Source organism: Seriola dumerili, unplaced genomic scaffold, assembly GCF_002260705.1.
Source record: "Seriola dumerili isolate Sdu_G_001 unplaced genomic scaffold, Sdu_1.0 BDQW01001124.1, whole genome shotgun sequence".
Lineage (NCBI taxonomy): Eukaryota > Metazoa > Chordata > Actinopteri > Carangiformes > Carangidae > Seriola > Seriola dumerili.
In genome coordinates this window covers 4,351,366-4,366,806 of record NW_019175379.1, presented here as the reverse complement: position 1 = coordinate 4,366,806, position 15,441 = coordinate 4,351,366, and positions in this window count along the sequence as shown.

Genomic DNA, 15,441 nt, shown 5'->3' with positions numbered 1-15,441 from the left:
CTGCAATTGAAAGGGTTCCAATTCCGATGTGTAATGTCACCTGCGGCACAAATCTGATTTACAAGAAAAGCATAAAGATGCATGGAGACACATTTGTTTTCGGTTCTGATATGCACGTGTGGTGCAAAATTGGATCCTGAGGCATGCAAATCTGCCAGCGTCTCCATGACAGTACATAAATCTTACATAATTAACCTGAGAAAAATGTCATGATTTTTGCACCCTTGGCAGCTCGGCTGTTAGAGTGTTAGCATGGATGCCCAGAAGACAAACAATGGAAGGAAACCAAAAAAGCCGAAATAATTGGTGTTTAGGGAGAAGCCTGTGTTCAGTCGGAACTCCAAAGCGCAGACATAACAAACAGATGTGTTCAAAAAAAGCAACAGGCTCAATGAAGATACTTTAACATATGCCATTATTTTTGCTTTTACTCCGTGCCGCCGTGTGTTTCTGTGGTCTTTTCCTGGAGCTGATATGAAAGCAATGAAAATTACAGGGGGGGGGCTTTTCATCTGAAAATATCAACAATCAGCTAAACCAAATGTAACCTAACCTAACCCTAACTTCTTGGACAAACTGAAACCAACTGAAGGGGAAACAGCAACACAATTACAAGGTCTTCCCTCTGTTTAAAGTGCCTTTGGTGTTGTGAAATCTGCAGGACTCTGTGACATAAAGGGTGATAAACATCTGGCTGCAGGGACGTCTCATGCGGCATAATGACATGCTTATAATGAATGCTTAGCTGTAATCAATGACCAGCCCTGATGTGTGGGTGGCTAGAGACCCTGCAGGCCCCCGCGGTGTTGAAAAATGATCTCCGACGTGACGGTATGGAATCTCATTTGTTTATTGTTCTGATGCTGGTATTCTGAGCCGAGTCGTGGTCATATTGAGAGAAAACTCTCCCTAAATTAATGCATAATTTGTCGAGGTGAATTTAGCTCTGTATTCGGCTCAGTGGATTGCTCAGCAGGTTGCTGGCAACATGCGAAGAAGTGTGAAACGGCACTGCTGTCTAACATTAGCTCTAGCTGGCATGCTCTCCCACCGTCATGCTGTTAAACCTCGTCTGTACTTCCTGGCCAAGAGGAATATAAAAGCAGCAGCTTGTATTTATTGTAAAGTAGCAAAGTACTTCTTCTAATAAAGCAGTTAATTCCAACAGATAGTTGTATTTAAGAGTGTCAGTATCTTCTTTCATGAATAATGGAGCTGAAAGGGTGTGGAACTTTTGTTTAGAGTGGATGAATTGTTTGGCATAATGACCCTGGTCTTTATTTTTTTTTTAAATTCTAAATTATGCTTAAATTGTATTATGTAGGAAAATTCCATCCATAAAAAGCAACATAACCCATGGCAATGCAAGCAAGCCTACACAAATTCCCTCAGACTGAGATCAGCTGAAGATCTGGAGCTTATTCTGTGTTCCTGAATCCAGCCTTCAGTGTCATCCTCTTTTAATTGGCTTGACAGCTGACAGATGTTTTCAGCTGTTTTTTTATCCTTGATGTACTTTGGGGATTTTCTGAACAAGTCTTGAGCAACTCCCACCCATTCAGGTGCTCTCTTTCTCTCTCTCTCTCTCTCTCTCTCTCTCTTACCTCTGAGCTGCAGTGTTGGCATCTGAAATGCTCCACTGAGGCACATTTTGGATAGTGTCATTCACAGTTTCACCAAATCTTCGCTCACCTTCTCATTTCTCCAGCTACTGCTGTCACCTGCAATACATGCAATACCTTAGAGTCAGCATATCAGACTCAGGGATGTGAAACTTCCCCTTAAAGAAAGACCGAGCCCAGATGGTCCTCCTCTTATGCAATGTGTGCATCCAGGATTTCTGCTCTTGCTTGGCCCTTGGCAGCACCTGACGTTAGCCCTATTAGCACAGGACTGGTATTATGTAAGGATTTCTTTTGATTAACCAACCTCTTGTTTTCTGAAACACTGGGCGATAACGTAATTCCTCGGGTGCCTCCATTTATAAAGGCTGCAGAAAGGTACAAATTCGGTGGAAGTGAAACTGAACTAATCAAGAGTTCACTTACTCTCAGGAGACATTTGTCTTTGCCAATATACAGTAGGTAACTTAGGGTGGAATTACGGGCACAGGTGATTTGTACAGGATTAAAACCTAACAATCTCAGCAGTCATTAGAAATCACCACATGATCCCAGGTAGCTCGTAATTGGTCCTGAGCGATTAGAGCTTATGTCAAATAAGCCTACAGGAGCTGAAGTCTCCAAATATCCTTGCTGCCAACTCCTGGATTCAGTTGCATTCCCTCGGTGTGGCCAAATATCCGCTGAGCTGCAGCAGCATTGGCCCCAGCTTGCAATGTCAACAAGTCCTTTACCAGGATAAGCAAGAGAATTTCCCACAGCAGGGAGCTAAAGGGACTGGGGATGAAATCGAAAATTTAATCACCGGAGCATCATTTTCTGACTCGCGGATGCTGCCAGAAATGTTCATCTGAACAGGTCTTATAACAGGTTTTAACTAGTTTTAAATGTGTGTTGTTGTTTGTACAGATTCATCCCTGAAAAATAACAGAATTAATAAAAGGCAACAGAATAAAATCAGATCGTATCAGGGCAAATCCTCTTTAATTATGTGGAAACATGAGATCCGACAATCTAATAAAAAGCTCAATGTTATTTCTATTTCCTGATTTTAACTTACAATTATGGCAAACTGGATGGAATAAATGCATTTAACAGATTTCCCCAAAGAGCCTTGGCTTTTCCTTTTTATCCACACAAATCTCAACGACTTGTTAAGATGAACATTTCCCTCCTCACAGGAGCGGACTTATCCAGTCTTCCATTTGAATAACCAATTGACAGATCTCTCTGTGTTCACTGGAGTCAGGAGGAAGGTCTGCCAGAGCAAAGCAGAACTTTCAACATTGACTCGGGCTTCGGCGAAACACGTCACAGAGCTCTGGCCTCAGCTATGTCCAACCTGAAGTTAATAAGGATGGCCAACTTGTCCTGCTTGTTAGCCGCGGCCTCAGATGTTGTGGGCTCATACGGAGAGACAGTGACCGGCGGTACTGAAGCCTGAGATAACGATAGATGGGATACCTTGCTCCCTGGGCTGTCAGAATCTCATGTACTCGAGTGTCTAGCAGAGGAATCACAAAGGAATATTTTTGAAATGAAGGGTTTCATCCTGAAGCATTCATGTTACATGAACATGCACATTTTCGTCCAAATTTAACCACAGATCTTGTGGCTTACAAAGTTTATTAACAGAAACCTTAAAGCTGCTAATATAATATAATATATAATATATGAAATGTATGTACATATACAATTAAAATCATGTCAAATTTATGTTGCATAATATATGTACATTACATAATATGTATCCATTCCAAAGCCTGTCAATATGTTATTATATGGAGTGGATACCAAAAATCTGAGACTAAATCAATAAGAAAAACATATATAAGCATATAGAAGTTTTATATGGATGTTGTTTTAATAAAGTTGCATGTATAAATTAAGTATATACTAACATGTATGGTCACAACATGTTATATCAGAAAAACTCATCATATTTTTTAACATATGTACATATAGACATTTTACTATGGGTATTTCATATATGTGTATATACATTATTTGTTGATATATATCCCCATATATACCATATACAGCAACATCACTCTTGATATAGGGACACCTCAGCTCGTTGTTTCGGTTCTGACCTGCAACTTTCCGGTTCTGATTCGCTGTCACGCCTCTGATTGGCGTCATACCCAGATGCAGACAATAAAAGCTCTTTAATATTTATTGTATGCATTCAGGAAGATCAGGATGTTTTTGTACTTGTAATACACCGATTTTAGATTTTTTTTTTTTTTTTTTCTTTTGTGCTTCCAACTCAGTCAGCTGAGAGAAGGCGTCACTTTTCCACCACCAAAAATCATCTAGAGTCCATTGGAGGTGTAATCCCTTTATGGCCTGAGGGTAGAAATGACAGTATGATGTCACAAAAAGGGGGTGGAGGGGGTGGGGTGAGGGGGGGGGGATAATTCCCAAAGACTCCTCATTTCTCTTCAACTTTCCCTCATTAATTCCTGATTCCTCCAACATTTGAGTGAGTATTTCTCGATTTCTTTACCAAAAATAAACTGCCAGAAAATGTACTGTAAAATGTAACGGATGCCTCATTTGACAAACCGGCTCATGCAGACCTGATCGTACAGCTGTTCTACTCGCTCATATTTCCTCCTCCTGGGGAATGTGCTGTCTACCTGAGCTGATACAGTCAGCACATTGAACTTGGAGGGGCCTGAAAAACAACGCGAGCAGACAGAGAGCAGCATGTTGCCACAGCAGGGCTCCATCTCGGAAAGCAACTGTTGAAAGCACTGTTGCCCTCATTCTGTTATGAGCTGCGAAAGATGCATGCTGTTGGCATTTCCAATGTGGATTCAAATCCGAGGGGCACGGGATCTCTCTCTCTCCCATGTCTGTGCCGAGCCACCCTTTGATGGTAATCATTTGCATCTTTTTTAAGTGTGATCTTTTTTTTTTTCTCTTCTTTTGTCACAAGCTTAAATCGCCTGCGGTGTGAAACATCTGTATGGTGGATGAACCCTGGGACGCGGATTGCACAACAACTTGTTAAATGTCACAATTGACTCTCGCACCGAGAAAAAACCCAGGGCCCCGGCGCCGTGGCTGTCATACACGGCACGTTGGACAAACGACGCCATTTATGAAATGACAGCACAGATAGAGGGGTTCAGAGGCATTCAAAGGGTGCTCTATCAGCGAGTTACTGATCTGAGGCAATCGTAATGTTCTTCTCTTTTCCTACTTTTCGTGTCGAGATGACAATAAGATCATGTTAATTAATTCCTTCTATGTGCCGCTATAATGTGGTGTCATCTGTTCAGTGATATTGCCTCTCTGACAGCGGAGCTATCAGGCCGTGGACAAATCTCTCTGACGTACCACGAGGAACTAATGATGTTCCTTCTTTCTAACCAGCTGTCATATCCCATTCTCCTGCTCGCCACATGACTGATTTTTATCCTTTTTCGCAGGTTCAATTGAGTATTTAAAGGTCGAATTGTATTTGCTGAAGAATAGAAATGGGAGAAATCATTGGTAAATGTCAAAGTCAAGCTATTAGATTTTCTAATCAGCCAATACAGATCTTGATAGTGTGGCCCATTTTTCGGGCCTAAATGATTTATTTTGTGGTCAAACCCTGCCTTCGCTTTTCCCTGCCTATCGAGTCATCTGACACATGCAGTATGATATTCTTATCTTTTATAGATATCAGCTTCATCCATATTTCATTAAAAAGTGATGAAATAAAAACTAGTTTGTTAAGTCATCGTCAAAGTCTGCTCAGTCACTCGTAACAGGTTTGGGGGCCGAAGACGCCAGAGAAACTATATCAAGACTGTTTGAGTGTTTCCTGATGACACGCTGTGGCTCTGTTTTGGAGAGGAATATGTCCAATGATGGAGCTGGTGTTAGTTTTACTTGTTGAAGCAGTGGAGTATGGAAAGCATAGTCCTCACCAGTAAGATGAATGCACCTGCTTAGCTTCAAAGTTAAGACTTAAATGGAACTGATGCAGCATATCAGCATGGTCCATAACTGTAGGACAGGGACACATTTTCTGTCTTGGTTCAACACTCATTGAGCACATTGGGTTTGAAATGAATCAACGACCTTAAGGTTCAAGTGCTTCATCTTCATGGTGTCCCTGGTAAGAGTTCAGTCTGGGAACTTTTTACAGCACCACTTCTTCCTAGATTGTTTATTTAATGCCCTAAAAATTTTAATTATTTTTAAGAAGTGCTGACGTTTAGCTTTAAAGCAACATTCTTATAAATTAGAATTGCATTTACATAAAATTGGAAGTCCCACAAAAGACTGACTTCAAGAAGGAATACTGAAAATCCTGGATTTTAGTCTCTAAACTCCAAAAATTCTGGATCCTACATTTCCCATGATGCAAATTGATAACATTTTTTTTTTTTTACTAGAACCTCCCTGACAAATGCCCACATCTTCACAATTCATTATTGATCTTGAAAGCTCAGCTTTTGTACCAACACAGACGAGAAGACCTTGAAATCTAATACAATTTGAACGTTGAACGTTTCAACGCAACTGAGCAAACTCCATGGATGTCGGCAAGTGGCTTTTGAGGTCAAGAATGAACCTCATCCACCGCCCTAGTTTGTGACTCAGTCTTTCCCATAAATAGCTGAATTTTGCACTCCTGAGCGAAAATGATTCACCAAGGTTATTTTTTCATACTTGACAAAGCTCCTTGAGAGCCACAGGAGAAGATGCTACACAGCTGCTTTCACAGGGTGAGCAGAAACTCCTCATGAAAAGGCTCGGTGCGGTTCATTCAGTGTAGGAATAGTAACTGTGTTCAGAGGCGGTCCCTGCATTTTCTGGATGCTGCAGCAAGAAGATGAAACTTTAAAAAAAAAAAAAAATACGGTCAAAGCATCCACGGTGTTTTTCATAGGGTTAAATAAATGTTCATGACTGGACAAGTCGGTCCAATGAGCCAGGCAGTTTTAAGGCGAAAAGTCCCCGAAAAAAGTTAAGCTGACAGCTGTCCAGGTCTGACAGGATCACCAGAGAGCAAGTGTCAGGAGTTGTCCTCATGTCACACACTTCTGCCTTTTGTTTCCCTAAACCAGCGTACAGTTTGTAAAGCCTCTAAAATAATAATTTAAATGCGCCAATTCTGTGATAATCAGTCATTAATTTTACACACACAATACAGTGGAACACAGCCAAAACAACACAAAATGTCTGACAAAATACTTATGGACTGCAAAGGATGATGTGATTATGGCAGAACATCAGGCAGCTCAAGAGCCGCTATGTTATGCATATGTGCTTATATTACATTTTTACGATAGCCTGGAAAACACTCTCATTACACATTCCTCGCAGCACAAAGAACATCAAAATTACACTCATAAAAACTTTTTAGTGCTCCGACTAACCACATATTACATCTCAAATCACAGATTAAAATGCCACACACGGCTCCTGCTTCTGAAGTTGGAAAAAAGTCTGCTAGGTATATTTTCATTTCATATAAAGAAGCCGAAAAAAAAGAGAGAAAGAAAGCGAGAGAACGAGGGGAGAGAGAGAGAGAGAGAGAGAGAGAGCTGCGGTCTCATAAATGCAGATGGCTGCTAGACGGTAGGAAAGCGAGCGTCGCTGTTAGCCTGTGGAAAACCCTGAGAACAAAAGCATGAGCATCCATCAGGCTGCCATTGAATAGAGCTCCCTCTGGGGAGCCAGGGCAAACAGGCCTCTCTTCTCTCTGTCTCTGTTGCAGCACTTGCTACATAATAAGGATAAGCCCTCCTAGCTATCCAACTGTGCACGCAGAGTAAACAATTACGTCTCTTTTTCATGCTAGGGAAAGAGCTGGAAAGCTTCAGTTTGTACTCGGCTCCCACCTGGTATTGCTGTGTTAAGAGGAACAGAGGGAGGGAGGGAGTGCGACTGGGAACGTCACCCTGACCTTGCTGGCAGAGAATCTCTGGAACTCTTTCATGTCTCACGACAGGAGGAGAAACTATATCCATTGCAAACAGTCGGAGGCTAATTGTAGATTTGAATCTTGAGCCGGACCAAATGACACTTGGAGCTAGGAATTCCAATTAAGCGAGCAGCGAGGACTGCGAAAGGAGGCTGGAGCAGGAAGTGTTTGAGGAGCGTTTGCTGAGCAGCTGTTTGGAATTGTGTTTGTTTATGCAATGAATAAGTCATGAATGTTGAATTATCCGGCTGGGTACAGTGCAAAAACAATGTGGGGGCGGTGGTGAGGGGAGGGGAGCGGTGGTCCAAGGGGCTTCTCGCTGTAAAAATAAATAAGCCAGTAGTCAGTAAAAATGAGCGTAAACACACAGGTTTGACATGCTGAGGGGCCTCAGGTGGGTCATACGGGTGAAGGATTGGAAAGATATGAAAGGTTGAATGAAGTGGGTCTTAGCTATAAGCCCCGCTGCTTTACTCCCCACGCTGCAGGGTGCTCCAGTGTTCAGAGAGACCATCTCGTAAGCAAAAGGTCGCAGGTTCAATCTCAGTGGGAGCCGAGAAAAGGCCCATCACAAGTCAGTCCGTCAGTCATCGGAGCGGCTGGTGCTTGAGCGAGAAGCCGCACCCTCCACCTGCTCCGGCTAATTGTAGTTCGCTTCGGATAAGGACGCCGTCTAAGTGCTTAAAAGGAAAATCCACCCCTGGATTCTGTTCCACTGTTATAGTGAGCTTAGTGGAAGTTCAATCAGGACGACGACTTCATTGACGATTGATCCCTCTCCCGCTTTAATTCGCAACAAGAAGACACAACTCCCTTTTCACTTGCATCATCCAGTCAGCTAAGCTTCAGCATATCCACTCCCTCTCCCACACCCACACCCACTGGGGAATTAATCGCAAATCAATGTGCTTTTTTTTTTTTTTTTTTTTTTTTATAACTTTAAACCTGCTTATTCAATATGGTGTTGCCACTCTAATTGTTGTTAGTGATCTTAATTACATCACCACCAGTATGAAGGATCCCACTATGGAGACAAACCATTATTTTTCACACATTTTGAAGCTACTTTGGGCAAAAGATGAACATCTCTTCTTCTTTGAACTCAGTAGATGATATGAGAGATATAATGTATTTGCAAGGTTAAGACATGTGAGTACGGAAAAGGTGCATTTGCTCTTCAGCACTGAATCTGACATTTACAGTTTTAGAAGGATGGCACATTGTTATAGCTGCAGCAGAACTGTCTGTGTTAGAGCATCATTTAAATTTAGCAAGGGGGATTTAGGAAAGTACATCATCAAACAACAAATCAGGAAGGGTGCGTGACCAGTAGCTTTTCAGAACTCAAAATACCAGCAAATGGTCTGTCAATACTCAGAAGATGAAATACTAGTTCCTCCTGCACTGTTGCTTCCAATATTTTGCCGCAAGGTGAGTGACAAGTGTCTCCTCTATTGCCTCTCTTCGATGGCCGCTGAAAAGATAAAAGTAGAACAGCACACGTGTTCTCACCAAAGGAGGACTTGTGAGATTGCAGACCGCATTGTGTGCCGGCTTTCGACAGGACTCCCACGGGCCTCCCATTATCTTCCCCCCGAGAAGATGATTTCGAAATATAAGCCACTTCTTGCAGCTACAACCTGGCGGCTGAAAGGAAGACGAGAAGCCACAGGGCCACGAGCTGAAAGGTGACGCCTTGAAGAATTTTCCCTTCATTGGAAGTGAATGCAACGACCACTTTGACCTCGTTAGAGACCAGTTATTTAAAACATTTTTTCTATCGTGTCGTGAGCGCTGTGGGAATGTGCTGTTCGGCAGAAATGTTACTTTACGGTCGTGGTGAAAGATGGAGAGAATTATCAGCTACTCTTGTTCGCCATGTGCGAGGAAAGGAGTGAAAAAAAAAAAAGAAAAAAAAATTTCTGGCTTCTAAAGTCATCTTGCGAACTCACACCAGCAAGGTTGGTTTAGCTCTGTCAAAATAACAAGGCCTCAGGCCCCAGGCTGCATGTTTCATTGCTAAAAAAAAAAAAAAAAAAAAAAAAAAAAAAGTCTGTGTTGGAGCTGTTTTTACTCACACCTCAACATCAGAGTGTTGTTACCGCGCACAGACCATGCTGAGAGACGGGGCATATTTCTCTGTTGGCACCTACAGCAACAAAGTAACCTGCCATCAGGAAAATGATCTTACAGGTGTTATTACAGGAGATCAAACCACATGTCTGGAGTTCATCACAGCGGATTGAGAACCTGGACATGCAGTCTGGGGTAATTATTATACCTATATACCTATAACTTGAGTTTACATGGCGACATCATGGTGATTATTGAGAGTATTGTCTTGTCTTGCAGATACAAGGGCATTTACATTCCTCCCACCCCTTCTGGACACCATCAGAGTCTGTGGTTGTGCTGTGAGCTCCATCAAACGTGCCTTTTTTTTTTCTGAAGAACTCCAAATCTTCAACACCCACCGGTTGCATCTTTTGTATTGAAAACATGTAGAAGTAGAAAACAGGACACTGCAGCTTAACAAGCAGTCAGCCATGCCATTTGATTATGAGGGATTTACTGGCCATCTAGCAAATAGCTCTGCCTCAGTGACGGCACACAACTCTCCAGGAGCCCTGACCTCTCAAGTGCAGTTACACGCCCTCCAACTCTAAAAGAAGAGGCGACTTGACAAATGCTGCATCATTCAAGAATACGCAAACATTTCTCTTTTGGAGTAGGTTTACCACCTACCTCCTTATCTCAGACCAGTCTCCCCACTGAACACAGAGAGACTGGACTGATATCAATCCTCCATCAAACCCCAGTAAACAAGCACAGAATTATAATCTCTTACACTAGTCATTCCTGAGCCGGTGAACAGTATTGTCTTGGAGATAGGGTCAGAGAGACGATAAGAAACTGCACATATATGGTTTGTTCTGAGATGGAATAACAAGCAACCACTCAGACGACTCGCTGCACCGTCCATGGAGCTTGACCGCACAAAAATGACGTGACCGAATCTATGTATGCTCCGATTTTAGCTGCTTATCAGCCCCCTACTCCATCACGTTCCCATGTTGCAATCAGGATATTCATCAGTTTAGACAGTATTCACACACAGTCTACCTGTTAGTGCATATCAGTTGCCTCATTATTGTCTTATCAGGTTAACCCTCATGTCTGCATGCTTCCTGAACAGGGTTCAAACCCCCGTTCGTCAACAGTCGTGTCTGTTCTTGAACGGCAGGCAGTTTAACAGGCGTAACAGGATGCAGTCAACCTCCAAAAGGCATCACTGTCTAAAAAATAAATGTGGCTGTAACAGAGGGCAACAACTAGACCTCGCTAACTAAGACAGCTGATTAGCTAGCTTTGAGCCAACCTTCATCTATGCAACCATCATTTCCATTTGCACTGCCCAGATTCAGAACTCTGACTGAAACCAACATCTCTGTCCCAAGATGACTCCTGATGATGCGCATGTATATTATATTGCATTAAATCAAACTAAATATTACTAATTTGTTACAGGTTGACCTTCTGGTCACTTAGCCCGGTATTATATATTCACAAGCATATGTAACTGTCAACTGTAACCAACCCTGCCCAGCAAGAACAACATAACGTGTGTGTTACTTGTGTTTATCGTATCAGAGTGTTTCTGTTTTTGGTTCGTCTCTCATCCTGTCCCCTCAGCAGCTGTCACTGACAAACAATGTGATGCCTAATTATTCTAGGGGTGTAGTGAATTGAGCTTTTTTTGCTAATCTTCGCTTGAGTCCCTGGTGTTGTTGGTGAATGATCCCTCTGTATCTCGGGCTAAAGGTTAATCCCTTTTTTATAAGCCCACAGCTGAGAGTTAAGCAAAGTTTCCTCACCTATTGATGGGAAAACATTATCTCATTTTTATGTTTATAGAGTCACGGAGTAAATGCATTGCTCTCAGAAGAGAGGAAACACCCACACACACTATCTTAACAAGTCAAAGGAACACTTTTTTTTTTCTTGCCCGAGGATAATCAGCCCCTGCGTATAGATATGAAAGCCAGTGGATAAAATTAGCTTATTTAGCGTTCTATAGATCTGATGTGTCGGGCTCATCGTTCGATCTTTACACAATACCATCAATCTAAGGAGCCACGTAAGGAATTGTGAGCGTTGCAGGGGTTAGACAAGTCAGACGTGTTCGTGTTCGTTCCTGCCTTCAGGTTAGAATGTGATCAAAATTTAATTGTAGTCAAAGATAAGTTCCACAGCAGGCATTTCCAAGGGGCTCTGTTGACATAATTGGTTTACATAATTTTGTTTACATTATTATAATAAAGGCATCAGAGAGAGAGAGAGAGAGACTGTTCCACAATAATCAGGCAACATGTTAACCTGGGAAACAAAATGGATTAGATTAAAATAAAAACAATTATACCAAAATAGAAATAAGTGCAGATGTTATGAGTTGTGTTTTATAATACAAGCAGCAAAATACCTGGAGGGAGGATGAGGGTTTCACACACAGTCTGGCATCTCCTACTAGGCTGGAAAACTACTGGGAAACATGCAAAGTGTTCCCTAAGGAGGGGCAATTTCTTGTGCCAAATAAAGACAAAACCACCAGAATTAAAGCTGCAAATTTTAATATAACATCATAGTAATACAGTACACGGTTAACGCCCAACGGACAGTGGTTCTTTTTTTTTTTTTTTTTTGATTTAAGCATCTCATATAGTGAGACTGTCCAAAAAAAATGAGCCCATGTGTCGTCTGTTTAAGGTAGGTTTTCATTGTTATGCGACCTCTAGCGGCGGTAGTTAATATGACGGGAGTAAAGGAGGAAGTCAGGTGGCGTAGCATGTAGAGCATCAAAGTCCGCCTCAGGAGGAGGTTGGGGTGAACGGATGGGTCGATAAAACACACAGCTTTCACTTTAAGTGCACTGGAATTGGAACAGTTAAATAGCAAATTAAAAGTTGTATTATCCTTCTGCTGTTTAGCAATGACCATAATCTTGACACACCCCAACAGCAAATTTTGCACTATAAAGAATGGCAGCTATGGAAGATACACTTCCTTTAATGTCAGGAGGAGGGTTATGGTCAGGTATGGTCTGAACAACCACATTTTTGCTTTATTGTTTAAACACCAGTCTATCTAAATATAGTGTTACTAGCATGGTTTAGAGTGTGATGGGTTCAGGCAGCACATCACTTTTCTGAAACATGGAGAAGTATCCTCTTTAAACTGTGTCCATGTGCATGTTAATGTGCCCAATCAGAGCTGGAGGAGAATATACATATTATCTATTTGTGCTGCAATGAATGTGAATTTAACTTTTACAATGAAAAACATGGTGCAACCAAAATGAAACGACATCAAAATGCACCTTTTCCTCCTTTCAGTATGATGCTGTTATTATTTTAAATTAGCGATATCATTTTTGTAATTCAGAGGAGGAAAAATAAAAATCTCACACCGGTCTTCGCCGCTGGACAAATCAAACGCAGCGCAACTCGTGCACGGGCTGAAGCGTGTGAGCCAGTGGGGAAATACACCCTCCAAAACAAAGCAATTTCAGGCAGATCACATTCCTGCAGAACAATCCCCTCACACTAAATCTATTCAAGATTAATATTTTGTTCTCGCCCAATTGGAAGTGTCGCGTAAGCCGGTGTAGTTTCTCTGAAAGCGAGAAACGATGAATTTCCTTGGTTACCTCACCAAACAAACTCCTGTCCCAGCCTTTCATTGATTGCCTCTGCTATCTCAGTCCAATGAGATGTGTGCCTCTTGAAGCTGGCTGCTCTGCTGGGTTGTTTTCACCAATATTTTAGCCCGCCTGTATTTTCATACCCTCGCAGCTTTGATTGTGAGTTGTTTACTTTGAGATAAAATAAAATATATAGCACACATTCTACCCCCCCTCCCCCATCTTACAGTAATGCACTACTATCTCTGCTTTATTAAAATGCTGCCCTGTTCTCATCATCATAATTACTGTGCTGTGGATAATATATGTGTCCTTTGCCCTTTTCCTTTAGAGGAAGATAATATCATGCTTGATGCTCTGACTTTATTGGATCATGAATTTTGAGCTCTAATTGTGCATGCCATTTTTTAATTAGCAAGTTATTATAGGAGGTCGCATTGCAGATGTGCGTGGCACTCCTGGCCCAGGCCACACACTTGATGTATTTAGCACCAGGAAATGACACCTCATACCCCCAGCTAAGGCACCTATTTTAGCGGCCTGACAATGACGACACACCCCGTGCACAGCCCGCTCTGCCAGCGCTAATGTTCCGGCAGTTAATGATGGGGCTTTTGTTGGGCAGATGACACACCGCTGAAGTGCTGTGGCTCACTAACCTGCTAACTCACACAAGCGGAAGGAAGAATCAGTGACCTCTGCTATGATCTCTCCCCAGCAGTGGAGATTCTAGATTCTGGGCGGAGACCAAGGCGAAGAAGCCCGTGGAAGAACCAGCACTCACATGCAGGCTACTGGCAGACGCGACAGTTCACAGATGTCCCTAAAATGCCTCTCGTATGCAGGTAATCTGGTAGATGCTAGCTGCAGCACACATCGCGCCCCACTTAGGGGTGGTTTGGGGGATCTGCTTAAAAATATTTCACAAGCAGCTCAGTCTCAGAAACATTTAATAAATCGAGCATTACCTCAGAAACAGCTTGTGTATGGGCTGCAATTTGAATATGATGAGCCTCCGCCAGGAACGGATTGTGTGAGAATTGCATGAATTATACACAAGGTTAAGTTTAGGCAACAAAAAAAAAAAAAGGGGGGGGGGGGGGGGGGCTTTGATAAATGGAAGATTTTGCTGCTAATTACATGTGCAGACATGCACAGTTTGTTCTGGCACACTTTTACATCCCTTTAAACCAGCACCCGTTAAAGCCATTCACAATGACTGAAATCTTTGTTTCACCGTTAACAATCACCAGAAGTAAAAATGTGAGAAAAAAAAAAAACTGTGCCGGTACAGTCATACCCCTCATTTATATTTGACTAAAAGTTCTAATAAATTCTGCCACATCTACATCTCTTTTGTGCTGTATAGCGTCCTGCAGCGCTATAGCGTAATATAGAATCCACAGAGAGAGGAGAATCAATCAGTCTTGGGTCTTAAAGCCTTTTCATTTGGTATAAAATCAGTTAACAGTTTGCAGCCGATATAGCAGCACTTTGGAGGTGAAAAGGAGGCAAAATTACTGACTTTTTAAACTCTCCCACCCCCCCCCAAACTCTCACATCCCATGTGAAAACGTGTGACACGCTCCACTCCCATTCCCCACGCCGATCTCCACGCTCTTACTTTCCTCACCACATAATGATCACATTACTTTCTGCACTGTCACTGAGTGTGAATTGTGAAGTGCAGAATCATCTAATATGGACATAATACTGGGCTGCAGTGGTGATATGTGCACTGATGCTGGCTGGTTTTCCTGCTGCAATTTATTGTGTACAGAAGTAATAGACTTTGGCGCTTAGACATCGGCAGGAAGTGGATCATTGTGGAAAGCTGCCCAGAGGTTTAAGGTCCTTCCAATTAGAGAAAACCTCCCCCAGAGCCGAGACACTGGTGGTGGTGATGATGAGGAATGGAGCTTGAGGATGCTGGGACATCTTCATGAGAGGGAAACTTCTGAGCGGATGGTTTTGATTGGAGATTACTCAGGCTTCAACGGTTGAGGTGGTGAAGGGGTGGGGGTGGGCAAATGACAGCAGAGAGAGAGAATACTTGTAAAATTTAACAGCTTACAAGTGATTGGCTAAAGGTGAGCATGTCAGGTTGTGATCGGATAAAGACAAGGAGGAGCTGGTGGAGCTTAGAGATAGCGGGAAAACGGTGCTTGTGACTTGGAAGGCATGCAGAC